This window comes from Myodes glareolus, chromosome 15 (genome assembly GCF_982192425.1).
Source record: "Myodes glareolus chromosome 15, mMyoGla1.1, whole genome shotgun sequence".
In the NCBI taxonomy this organism is placed as follows: domain Eukaryota; kingdom Metazoa; phylum Chordata; class Mammalia; order Rodentia; family Cricetidae; genus Myodes; species Myodes glareolus.
The window spans coordinates 48,155,389-48,169,824 of record NC_142040.1 but is presented as its reverse complement, the minus strand read 5'-3'; positions in this window follow the sequence as shown (position 1 = coordinate 48,169,824).

Genomic DNA, 14,436 nt, shown 5'->3' with positions numbered 1-14,436 from the left:
CACCAATCATAATATTTATTTGTCCTAACTAATAATCTTCTGGTTGCTGAAGATATCGTATGTGTATGTATTGTGATATGGTTGTGATATCGTAACGTATGTATTTTCTTCCTGCCTCTGCTATTGCTCTTTCTCAAAGAAAAACAAAAGATTCTAACAATAACCAAAGCTATTTCTATATCTACACAGTTGGATGACACTTTCTAAGTGCACGGATACCCTTGTGGAATTTTTGCTGGGTCTCTCTCTCTCTCTCTCTCTCTCTCTCTCTCTCTCTCTCTCTCTCCCTGCTCTCTCACCCCATTGTTCAGGGACATCTGAAAAGAAAGTGAGTCAGCAGGAGAAGCTGCTGCACTTAAGGCAATTTGTGATCTGGTTTATAATTTATGCATCAGGGCCTGAGGGAGCTTAAGTACTTAACTCCTGCTTTAGGATAAAAGTATGTGTAACGGCATCTCTCACTTGGATCTGATTCAGCTTGTTCATTGGATCCAAATCTAACACCTTGAATAAGTTCTCACTCAACACTGGTGTCACCAGCAGCATCTTAATCATCAAGTGTGGTACTACAATCAAATATTTGTGGTTATCCAAAAGGCCTTCTTTCTAGCTCCAAGACAAATCATATCACGATCTCTTTGACAGTCTCAGAAGGCAGTGCTCTGCCTGGTGTTAAACGACTTTAGCCAATGTGATTGTTTATAAAGGAACTATGCAGGGAAAAGAAGGAAGCAGGAAGTAGGGCAGAATAAAACAGGCACATCGCTTTGACTAATAGCCAACTATTTCCCAGATTTTCTATTTGTAGCTTTGACATTGTCACATCAACTGAGATTGTCACAGTCTCTCTATGGTTTTGCATTGGGGATATTAGCCATACTTAAGGATGTGCCCCATGCCCAGCAGTAAATGTCTAATACAAAATGAACTCGATGGTATTTTTGAAGACTTTTCATCTCAAAATGCTCTATTTAGACATTTTCGACTTAATGGTGTTTTGTTTTTATATTTTATATTTTTATATATATATATATATATATATATATATTTTTATATTTTATATTTGTTTTATATTATGATGCACAATTTTGTATATTTATAGGTTTGTGTGTGTGTGCATGTGTGCACACATATGCAGGTGTGGGTGTGCTTCTGTCTACTCATGTGAATGCGATGTGGGGTTGTATGCTAGTGTTTTTGTGTGTGTACACATATGTCTGTGTATGTTTCTTGTGTTTTCTCTCTTATTGTTTTTTCTTAATTCTTATTTGTTTGCCTGCTAGTTTTCCAAAGAAAGCAAAAAAGAACACTTGGAACTTGGTGTACGGGTAGGATCTGGAAGGAGTTGGGAGAATGGAAATTGTGATGTACTGTATGGAAAAAAAATATTTTCTGTTAAAAAAAAACTCACCTCTCTCCCCTCACTTATTCATTGGGAAACTGACATCCAAAGAAGCCAAGCAATAAGTTTATAAATATGTAGAAGTCACATATTTTCAGAACTCATGGTGATCCAACCTAGCCATCAGAGGAGACAGGCTAGATCTGCTATCAATCTATCAATCAAGACCCATGAGAGTAGGGATGTAATTTTTTAATTGTTGAAAGTTTCCCTGAGGGTGCTGAGATGTTACCATGTCCATGCTGAGATGACCTGCAGTATCCAAGTTCAATAACTCACACAACGCACATCTATGGTCTGCTGAGTAAAGTTCCTTCTGAACTACTCAGATGGTTAAAATGATTCTTTCCTTGGAAACGATAACCAATCCTACCTAACTCAGTTTTCGAGCATCGGCCGCACATAACACTTGCTGTTCAAGATCTGGGGAGACGCCACGATTGGACTCGTAGATGCTCAGGTGAAGACCTTTTCTCATGGTCTGGAGACCATGTCTTAATACCCCCATATCAAGAGTTTCATTTCTTATGTAATAAAATTAGTCATTGACGTTCTTCTTTTTTTGTTTTTTTGTTTAACTGTGCAGCAGTACATGTCAGAAGAGTGGCGGAGTGTATGCCCAAGTACTAAGAAATTCTTTTATTATAATTGTGGCAATACTGATTTTCAGATTTTAATAAGAACATCTGGTTAACAATGAGCGTGCATCCTTCCAAGCACTTTCGACAACTACTCCATTTAATCCTGAAGCATTTAATCCTACACTAAAAGTAGGCGTTAGTGCAATCCCAGAAAATTTCACAGACAAGGACCCAACACACAAACACATTAGGTACCTTGCCGAGAGTTGTCACATCAAATAAATGTAAGACCAGTATTAAATGCCCAGCAGCTGCATGTTTGCCGCTATATACCTAACAATACCTCTCTCTCTCTCTCTCTCTCTCTCTCTCTCTCTCTCCCTCTCTCTCTCTCCCTCTGTCCCTCCTGCCCTCCCTCCCTCCCTCTCTCTAATTTCAAGCTTAAGTATTTTGGAGTAATGAGGAAATTCATTAGGTGACAAATTAAATAAGTAAAGACTGAGTCAACCGGCTCACAGTTTTTGGAGTTCAACTAACGGCTTTACAAAATCTGACAAGGCCCAGTTGAGTGTGTGAGAAATTTTTTCTTCCACATGACCTCAAAAGTAATCTAATTCACAAGCTCACTATCATATGCTGAGCCCCAGAACAATGCCAGGTGTTAGATACGGTCATTCTGCCCTGGTGACCAAAACAAGAGCTAGACATTTTTTAAAAATGTAATGTATTTTTAAAGGGCAATGTATGGTATATATCAAATTGACAAGCTGACAGTAAATACATTTTTTAAAAGTTCTTCTAAAAGCATTTGAACAGTCAGCATTCCAAGTATTAAGAATGTTTTTTAATTTGAAATTAATAAAAGGAAAATATCTAAAAAAGCTTTTTGTAATTTATTATAATTATAGCAATATTGATTTTCAGATTTTCATAAAATGAAAGAAGCATTTTACTAGATGCCTACCTTAATTAAATACTTTGATTACATTTTTAAAAGATTATGAATTAGATACCAGGTAAATATTTCCTTAACAACTTCAATTAGAGCTTCATTTTGTTTAATGTTTACACTTTCTTTCCATGGCTGCTTTTCTTCCAAAAATAATAAAGGAAGTACCATAAATCCCTTTGACTATAAATTGTAGGAAGACTCCAAAACAAACCACGCAAACATGACAGATACAAGCAACTTTGACAAGTTCATTCTCCTGGGCTACAGACGCACGGCTTCTCTCATTCATTGCTCGCCACGCATGCACTGTGCAGCCCAAAGTTGCTTACACTTCATTTCAATGTGCTAGTATTCTCCATTTGCATAATGTGTTCATAATTTCCCATCATTCTTCAATAACTATCTCCAGTTATTTTCTGTCTGAGCGTCTGTAGTCATTTTCATCCTCAGTTCATTTTCCATGAATTCTGTCAGAATAATAAGAAGCCCTGCAAGAATTTACTTCTGGATTGTGCTCCCCACTCTCTGAAATTCGAACTGGAGTCCCAACCTCAGAACGTGACTGTGTGTAAAGGGAGACAAGGCTTTCCCAGGAGGGATCAAGGTGACATGTGCTAGGGTCAGCTCTAACTCAGTGTGACTAGGATTCTCACAACAGGGAAGAGCCTCTGGGGGCACAGAAGCTACAGGCACACAGGAAGATGTGGTAAGGAACAAAGAGCCTGGAGCCCTGCACAGCAAAAAGATGTGTCTGAATCTAAACCTGCCAATACTTTGATTTAAGACTTGCAGCTTCCATAACAGCAAGAAAGTACATTTATTTTTGTTTAAGCCGTTCCAGGTGTGGTATTTTGTTACTGCAGGACAAGCCGACCATGGAACCATGGAGAACCTTGCTCTGCTCTCCCACAGAGCTAATTCCATTGAGGCACAGCCTCGAGAATTCAGGTTTGTTTCTGCTGGCTCATTTTATGCCTTTCTTTTCATGTCACGTTTCTTCTCTTTTCTAGTCAACCATACCAAAGATAAACACAAGGTTTTATAACAATAGCAAAGTAGATCAGTTGAAAAACACAGGCTCAATTGGTTTGACAATTGGTTTGTTTTTAACAAGAAGATGGCAGGAAGTGGGCTAGCCAAAACCAAGGATATAGGAAGAAACCTTATGGAAATAGATTTTTGTGTTGCTCCCAACTTTGGTCCGAGAAGCTTCTTTTTTACCCTGAGCAGTGGTTAATTCAGAGACTCGTAACTGGTAACAGCGTCTAGTCTAAGTACCAATGAGTGCTCAGTTGTGAATGATTGTATGTGTCGGCCTTGCTCTATGGAGGGATCAGGCCACACGGTGGGAGAGAGGGTGGACAGAAGGGCAGAGCTGGCAGATGGGGAAGGGAATTGTGAAGCGCTGACCGCTGGATGCAACATGGAAATAGATGCAGCACTTGTGGTACCCCAACAAGATCAAACCCGTCCAAATCCAAGCATAGATGGGAGAGTAGCCCTGGAATCCCCACCCTTGGTGGAGTAAATTTTGGCAGCCAATGGCTGGCGAGGGAGGGAGAGTCACTCTCCTCTAGGTCTTGGTCATGGGGTGGTGGCCACGCCCCAGCGAATAACCCCACATTCCTTGTACTCACTGTGGTGCAGGATGTGTTGCTTTCATTGGTTGAATAAAGAGACTGCCTTGGCCTTTTGATAGGGCAGAAACTTAGGTAGGTGGGAAATACAGAACTGGATGCTAGGAAGAAGAGCCGAGTCAGGCAGACGCCATGAAGCTCCGGCCCAAGATAGATGTAGGTTAGAATCTTTCTCAGTAAGCCACGACCTCATGGTGACATACAGATTATTAGAAATGGGTTGAATCAAGATGTGAGAGTTAGCCAATAAGAGGCTAGAGCTAATGGGCCAGGCAATGTTTAAATAAATACAGTTTCTGTGAGATTATTTCGGGGCTAAGCTAGCTGGGCGGCAGGACACAGCCCGCCACTCGTCCTACTACAGCACCGGACTCAAGGGGTTATTGAGAACAACAACAAAGAGAGAATATAAAGTTAAAAAGAAATGGAATGGGGATGTTATGGGGGCAGTCATGGGTGGATGCGATTAAGACAAATTGCATAAATGTGAAATTTTCAAAAAAGGAATGAACATTGTAAAGGCAAAAAAATAAATAGAGGTTAGGAGGAAACTTCTGCAGCTTACAGGTGTGTTTCAAGCATGAATTGTGGTGATGACTCTACCCTAAATGTGGACGGTTATTTTATATGTCAATCTATATCTCAATAAAGTTGTTTTGCTTTGCTTTGCTTTGCTTTGATGTAGGTACTTTTCATCAATGCTTATTTTATAATTTCATATGTTTATATGATGCATTTAGATGACATATACTCCCTGCAAACACCCTCCAATTCCTCCCAACTCCTTCTCAGCTCCCTCACAACTTGCCTCCAACTCCTCCTAGACCCCACCACAATTCCCACCACACTTCATGACTTTTTCTTTTTCTCCTTTTTAAACAACCCTCTGAGTTCAATTAGTGCTTCCCATATGTGCATGGGTGTAGGACCACCCATGAAACCACAGGCAACCTACCATAAGCCAGTTTTCTTCAAAAATGGAGTTTTTCAAAATTGAGTCTAACTAAGTAGCCCAGGTTAGCCTCAAACTTGAGAGGCTCCTGCCTCGGCCTCCAAGTACTGGCATTACAGGAGTATACCACCACATCCAGCACACACACAGTCAAAGGGGTCTTTGTAGGAACATTTGTGGAACTCCGTAGGCTGCTTCCTCACCCTAAGTCGATGTCTCCCACCCTGAAACAAAATGGCTCCTTCTTCGCGAGGCCAGCGACTCAGTCACGCCTTTATAGCTGTCATAGTGCGTTTTCTATTGCTGTGATAAGGACCATGACCAAAAGCTACTCAAGAAGGAAAGACTCTGTTTATCTTACACTCCCACATCCCAGTCCACTATTGAGAGAATTCTGGGCAGGAACGGAGTTGGTCAGTGGTCAGGAACTGAAGCAGAGACCACGGAGGAATGCTACTTACTGACCTGCTGTTGTTATACAACCCAGGGACTCCTGCCCAGAGGTGGCACTATCTGCTGCAGGCTCAGCCCTCCCATATTAATCCCTAATGAAGAAGAGGTCCATAGTTTTACCTACACAGTCCAGTCTGCCGGGGACATTTTCTCAACTGAGGCTCCTTCTTCGCAGATGATATGAAAATCTCAAGCTGACAAAAAACTAAAAAAAAAAAAAAAAAAAAAAAAAAAAAAAAAAGCAGCCAGTGCCATAACCTAGGTGTCTGCCAGCCAGAGAAGGACACCAGCCTTAACTGCTGACAGTTTTCCGTGAAGTCCTCATAAAAGCTGCGTGGAATTGCTTAAACATTAGATAAGTACGATTCAGATTTATTTGTTCCTGACACAATGTGCCAATCCTTGCGGTTGAAAATTAAACTATAATATATTTCCCCTTCTGCCTCACAAAGCAATGGTCTGTTTCCCTGGGGGATAATCAGAGGCCAAAGGGTGGGTAATTTGTCATAAGGGAGAAGTAGGCACATTGCCAAGAGTAACAAAGGAGCAATGATATGGTAGGTCTTGCTGCACTGGTTTAATTAAGGTAAGGCCGATAAACTTCACTCCTGAGTCTCAACAGCCGGAGGTCAAGTTCAGTCTTCTCTCTCAGACGGCCAGTCGGATCCCAGGAAACATGCAGGAAGTAACTGACCAATTCCACACCAATCATCTTTTTATGACCAAGAGCTGTATTCTTAGGAACTGCAAGACTAGTGTGTCACAGTAGTCTTGACACAATGGGGATCATACCCAAAGAAGTCAGGGCAAGTTTCACACGGAAATAAAAAGGCATTGAGGAAACCAAGCCATGTGTTTTCTCGGAGGAAATCATTTGTGGATTATATTTCACAAGTGGTATGTGTGTGCGTGCGTGCGTGCGTGCGTGTGTGTGTGTGTGTGTGTGTGTGTGTGTGTGACTGCACATGTGTACCCATGCATGTATGTGGGTACATATTGCATTGTGTGGTGAGGTATAGAACTTTCTGTGGTCACTCTTACAATGATGTAGGACCTGAGTCTGTGTAGCGACTTGTTGGAAAGAACAAATAGGAAGGAGATAATGGTGCGAATAAAGAGGGAAGAGGCTCGTTCTAGTCTCATTTCTGTTGCTGTGATCAGACAAGGAAGAAGAACTTACTCTGCTTACCACTCCAGCTATAGACCAGTTGTTTCCAACCTGTGCACAGCGACCCCCTTGAAGGACACATATCAGACACTCTGCACAGCAGATATTTACGTTGGAATTCGCCCCAACAGCAAAACTACAGTTATGAAGTGGTAACAACATTTTATGGTTGGGGGTCACCATAAAATAACACAAGGAGCTGTATTAAAGGGTCACAGTGTTAGGAAGGTTGAGAACCCCTAGTCCAACATGTCTAGAATTTAAGACAGGGACTTGAAACAGCTGTTTCAGTCCACGAGAAAAAAAAAATCCAAAAAACATCCAAGAGAAAAAAACAAACAAAAAGAGTCAATGCCTGCATGCCTGCTTTGTGTTCCATCCACTCTCTACACTCAAAACAGTCTCAGACCCAAAGCTCAGGGAATGGTGTCGTCCACGGTGGACTTAACTCTTCTGATGTCCTCAAGACACTCCCCCACAGACACGCCCACAGACCAACCTGACCCAGACAGTCCTGAGCCTCTTCCCAAGTGATAAAACTATGACCGAGGTCATCCAACTTCTGCAACTGCTAAATTTGTTTCACAGCTTCAAACTTGCATACACAGAAAGGGTGACTGGAGCCATATAAACAAAATGAATCATAAGTCAGTACTTCAAAACTAAAGAAAAATCTCTATAAAAAATATTGTATGCGTTCTTGAGTGAATGCTCAATGCTCTGCTTCTTGATTTAGGTATTAGTTATGAAGTGACGTTTCTCCCATGAGAATCCATCAGGCAAAATTCTTGTGTTGTAGGGCTATTGCTTCCAAAACTATAGTTGATTTTTAAAATTGCAGCCTTACTGAAAATTCGAGTATCATATGACACTTCTTACCTTCCTTCTTTCTACATTTTTACTCATTTGTGTTGCTATTTTGTATGTGTCATGTCGCACATGCGGCAGTCGGGGGACAACGCTGGGGATCCCAGGGACCAAACTCATGTTGTTAGTTGTATCAGTTGCATTCCTAGCTCTGTGATGAAATACCCTGGCAAAAAGAAAATTAGGAAAGAGCGAGTTTATCTTGGCTTCTGGTTCCAAAAGGGATACAGTCCTCTACAGAATAGAAGGCATAGCAGCAGGAGTCCGGCGCTGGTACCAGCCTGGCAGATAAGGGACAGAGGGATCACATTTCATGGGCACCCAGTAAGTAGGATGACAGAACGGGAAGTAGGGTGATAGAACAGGAAATAGGGCCAGGCTATAAAACCACAAAGCCTGTCCTTTGGTGAGAGTAGTTTATCCACCAAGGTTCTACCAGCTGGGAGAATTCATAACCATCCCAAAGAGCCCCACCAGCTAGGGACAAAATACTCAAGCATAGGAGCCTGTGGAGGACAGTTTATATTCAAACCACAGCAGGGTTGGCAGTGGGTGCTTTACCCTTCTGCTGGCCCACTTCTTGTCTTTCAAGTGAACCACTGAAGTATTAACTGGTATCCTGAGAGACGCCACTTTGTGACAATATAAGCTGAAGCAAACCATGGATAACACTTGTCCAAAGCTCCTAAAATTGTCCCCCTGGTCTGGTAATTGCATTTCTCAGAATCTATCTCAAGGAGCTAATCTTCAATAAAAGAGAACTCTATCAACCAAAAATGTCAACCTGTAAAAAGACTCACAGAAGCTCCAGCCATAGAGTCCTACCAACAGGACTCAACATGAGCTGAACAAGGGAGTCAACAGATGTGCCAAAGTGGTCAGGGAAAGCCCACAAGGCCCCAACTCTACACGAAGAACTACAAGACACAAAGGGATGCTGAGAGTGGGGGAAACAGGCTAAGGGAAGAGCACACCAGTTGGTTACCCAATAACAAAGGGTCAGCGCTGAAAACACACATACAGGAAACATTGTACAGACTAAGCAGGTTATATGAAGAATATGTAACAGTAATCGATGAGAAAAGAGGTCAGAAATTTGAAAGTGAGAAAAGAGGGGTATGTGGGAGGGTTTGGAGGAAGAAAGGGGAAGGAAGACATTATATAATTATAATTTCAAAATTAAAACAAATATAAAAATAGTAATTATAGTTGGTGAATTACTAGGTAATTTTAGCATTAGCCTAAGGAGTCATTTATATAGGCTAAGGTGAAACTAAAACTAGAAAAACAAAAGAAAGGGACCTAGTGAGGGAAAAGGAAAACTCTTGAGGGCAGTTAAGAACAAAGTTTGGTGACAGATATGAATAAAAATGCCATTCTGAAACCCATCGCTTTATATGCTAGCCCAAAAATAAATTTTGAAAAATATAAAAACCAAAAAGCAAGTAAATGACTCACAGAATTCCCAAAGCAACTGGAGTGGAGCACTTTATATAAGAAAAGCGTCTGGTAACATTCTATTTAAGCTGGGTGGCACATATACAGATATTTCTACCACCACTTTATAAAGCAACATACACATGCTAATGTGTAAATGCTATAGTTTATAGTGCTCAATCACTGAAACATCCCAGACGAGAAAATCTTCACAAAACATTATCAATATGAAGAGAGGCTCATGTCAGAAAGATAATTTTTTTAATCTATATAGTATACAGGTCATGTAGAAGGAAGTTAGTCAAGACTAACTTGACTAACAGGTATTATTCTCAAGATTCCAACTAAGGGGACTCCAGGCAATATCCCTCTGAACTTGGAGTCAAAGTCAGTGGTGAAGAACTTGCCAGCATTGAAATCATGCTCAAAGCTATATTCATTTCAAAAGGTTACAAGCTCTCTTTATGAGAGCTTAAATGGGGAAAACAATTATCATTTATAATAATTTGTTATCCTTATAAACATAGTTCCAATATTTGTGAATAAAAGAAGCAGAAAGGAAACTATAGTTTCTTTTTATCATTTTTCAAAGAGTCAACTTCCTGCAGTAAGGTAACTTACTTTATTAATAAGGAAGTGTCTTACAAACTTAAGCTTTCCAACAAATAAGTAAACTCTATCAATAAATCTGAGTAACCCTTGAAAGGAGCAGTGAGATTATTGATTAGTATTGTCTCCAATGTGCATAGGAGGATTAGATGATCTATTCTGCCCTCCATATCATCCCTGAGTCGATGCTAATTCGTCATGTCCATTCTTACTCCACCCCTCATAAAACAAGAATTAATGGGAGGTGGAAAACTGGCTGAGTGGTTTAGGGTCTTTAATGCTCTTATTATACTATGTGTGTCCCAGAGTTTGGTTCCCTGCACCCACAGAGAAGCTGATAATCACCTATAATTCCAGTTCCAGAGGACCTGGCACCCCTCCTGCCCTCTGCAGGCTCCCACACATATCTGGTGCAAATAAACTCACAAAGATTATACATATACACCTAAATAAAAATTAAATACTTTGCTTTTAATTTTTAAAAAGAGTAAGTGGAAATCTTATGGCTGCATTTACATCTAGATGGAGATGCAGGTGGCAAGCCTATTTTCTCCGAGAACCTAAAGCTGAGTGGTCTGTGCACAGACTCATGGCATGTGTTAAAGTCACGAATAAGAAAACATGATCAATCTAGTGATGACGAGAATAGGGAGGAGCTAAGGATACAGCTCCACTGGTCAAGTGTGTGCCTGCCATGTACAAAGTCTTGGTTTTCATCCCCAGCATCACATACACCAGGCAAGGGGTGAACATCGGTAGTGCTAGGACTTGAGAGGCGAGGTCGGGAAGAGCAGGAGTTCAAAGCTATCTTAGGTGACAATATAACAAGTTGGGAGACACACACACACACACACAGAGAGAGAGAGAGAGAGAGTTTATTTTATGTTACTATTATTGGAGGTGGCCATGGCAATGACATTTGCTGACAGAGCAAGGAACCTAAAAGGTATGCCCCATAGAAACTAACAGCACAAGATTTTCAGGAAATTAATCTATATAAAATTCTTCACACAGCTAAGGATGGCTGAGGCTTGATGTCCCATTTCTCCCTGTAACAGCAATTAGGAAATCATTTTCTGGCCCCTTTCCTCCCACTGCCAAGGGGAAGAATGTCTTTGTAAAGCTCAGTTTATATTCTGTGAAATTAAGGCTATACTGTTACTTACTCCATTTGTATATTTAATTAAGAAAAAGTTAAATTCAGTCCCAAAATAGAGCCCGCACATATGCAATGAACCTCCGTATTAACACTGACGAAAGCAAGAGCCTTTGTCACTAGACACAGGCCCAACTTACGCTGCAAAGTTGATTTTGGCTGTGAGTTTGTGAACAGAATAAACCAAAGAGTCACAAGGAAATGCAATTGTTTAACTATCACATAAATCGGTATCAATCCTGCCAGGAGTTTCAGAAGAGGTAGCTATCTGCATATAAGACGGGAAATTAAAATACAAAGCCATCCCATCAAACTGAGAGCTTCGTGCCTCCTGCTTCTGGCAACAGCTTCGTGGGGACAGAGAGATGACGAGTAGGTAGCATGACTCTGCCATTGCTGTCCACAAAAGGGTCACCTTTACTGGTTTAAGGATATGCTGCGCTTTCCGTTTGCTTTGTCGTTGTTGTTTAATTGTTTTATGGATGGGCGCAAGGCATTTAGGAGCAGGACAGCATCATCCAGTGACCAGTTACGCATACTCCCTGCCGTAGCACTCCTGAACTCCGTGACCTGAGAACAATTACTTGGGTCTTCTTTGTCGCAATAGCCTCACTTGTGAAACTAGGGGAATTACTCAGTAAGTACTTCACACATTTCCTGACGCGTGACTTAAAGGTTAGTTATGAAGACCATTCCGGAAGAGTTCCTGGGTAGCTGACTCGTGGCTCACTCCAGAGATGCTCGACTACTGGAGGATGACAGGAGCATCCTGCTGCAGAGCGTGTCCACCAGGGGAGAGCAGCATTGCAGGCAAGCTTCCATAGTGTTTTTTTTTTAATTGATTTTTATTGAGCTCTTCAGTTTTCTCTGCTCCTCTCCCTGCCTTTTTCCTCCCTTCAGCCCTCTCTCATGGTCCCCATGCTCTCAATTTACTCAGGACATCTTGTCTTTTTCTACTTCCCATGTAGATTAGATCGATGTAAGTCTCTCTTAGGGTCCTCATTGTTGTCTAGCTTCTCTGGGATTGTGATTTGTAGGCTGGTTTTCTTTGCTTTATGTTTAAAGACCGCTTATGAGTGAGTACATAAGATAATTGTCTTTCTGGGTCTAGGTTACCTCACTCAAAATGATGTTTTATAGCTCCATCCATTTGTCTGCAAACTTTAAGATGTCGTCATTTTTTTCTGCTGTGTAGTACTCCATTGTGTAAATTACCACATTTTCCTTATCCTTTCTTTGGTTGAGGGGCATTTAGGTTGTTTCCAGGATCTGTCTATGACAAACAATGCTGCTATGAACATAGTTGAGTGAAGCTGCAGGGCAATTGGTAAAGAAAAGTCCCCAGACTATCTTGATATATATATACAAAATATATATCTTTAATAAACAGAAGTAAGACTTACAACAGCTTACACCAGAATCCAACCGATCCATCCGGGCACAGGAGCCAGGCAAAAAGAGAGCTAGCAGAGCGCGTTTGCAAGGTTTATAGGCAGGCTTTTGCCTGAGGGCGGCACGCCCCGAAAACAAAATATGATTGGCTGAACTCCCCTATCAGTTGAGCACATGTCCTTGTGGTATGGTTGAGCATCTTTTGTATATATACTCAAAAGTGGTATTGCTGGGTCTTGAGGAAGGTTGTTTCCTAATTTTTTGAGAAAATGCCACACTGATATCCAAGGACTGTACCAGCTTGCATTCTCATCAGCAATGCAGAAGTGTTCCCTTTTCCACACAGCCTCTCCAGCATAAGCTGTCATCAGTGTATTTGATTTTGGCCATTCTTACAGGTGTAAGATGGAATCTCAGAGTTGCTTTGATTTGCATTTCTCTGATGACTAAGGATGTTGAACATTTCCTTAAGTGTCTTTCGGTTATTTTAGATTCCTCTGTTGAGAGTTCTCTGTTTAGGTCTGTACTCCATTTTTTAATTGGGTTATTTGTGCTTTTGATGACCAATTTCTTGAGTTCTTTGTATATTTTGGAAATCAGACCTCTGTCTGATGTGGAATTAGTGAAGATCTTTTCCCATTCTGTAGGCTATCATTTTGTCTTGTTGACTATGTCCTTTGCTTTACAGAAGCTTTTCAGTTTCAGGAGGTCCCATTTATTAACTGTTGTTTCTCTCAGTGTCTGTGCTACTGGGGTTATATTTAGGAAGTGGTCCCATGTGTAAATGCATTCAAGTGTACTTCCCACTTTCTCTTCTATGAGGTTCTATGAGGTTGTGGCTGGCTTTATGTTGAGGTCTTTGATCCATTTGGATTTGAGTTTTGTGCATGGTGATAGACATTCTATATGTTTTTAACTTGAATGTTCAGAAAGGTTGAAAGGAGATGAGACGGCAGTACTGACCTACCACGTAAAATATCACACAATTAACAAAACAGCTTAAAGATCATAGGTTGATAGCAGCTTTGCAAAGGAAATGATTCACCAAGGATCCTAGAAACAAACACCCCCTCCCCCTTTCCCAAACTCCTAACAGCTCATTTGGGATTACTTGCAAAGAACACACACTTTCTGCTAGAAAAAACATTCTTGAAGCCACTGAATCAGAAATCTTTCTCTAAAGGTGAATGTGTGGGTAAATGTACAAAAGAGCAAGCTGTAACTTGTAACTTATAACTCTTTTCATGAAAACCATGTGAGAAAAGTTAGGTGACAGACTGGTGGAGCTAGCTCTCGGCCCTGGTTGCTGCCCTTTTTTGAGCAAATGTAAACTAAGCACAAAAACCCATGGCTGGTCAGGGTGCTGAGAATAAGTGTGCGTCACCCCTTTCAAGAAAGATCAAGAAAGAGCAGAAAAACGAAAACGCAAGATGATGCGGAGGAGGGGCCTTGAACCACTGTCTCCTGGGTATAACACAGTCCCTGTGTGTGCTACATCCCCAGCCTCATGGGCTGCACTTGACCACCAAAGACAGTATGTGGGTGAACATCCAGCCGTTGTGTGTAAGAGGAAGCTGGAACGGGGCCTGGTTATTCCTGTCAGACACTGTCTCACCCACCTCACATCCTCCGGGAACTTCTCATGAAGCCGTGCAGCAGTGCAGATACGGAAGTGGAAAGCCGTGGGCCATGATGAGCTACACATGACACTGGTGGTGAAGGCCAACTGGAGAGTTCCTGGATATCTTCTTTTTCCTTTTTTTTTTGAGATTATAATTTAATTCCATTATTTTTCCCTTCCCTTTCCTCCCTCCAAATCCTCCATATACC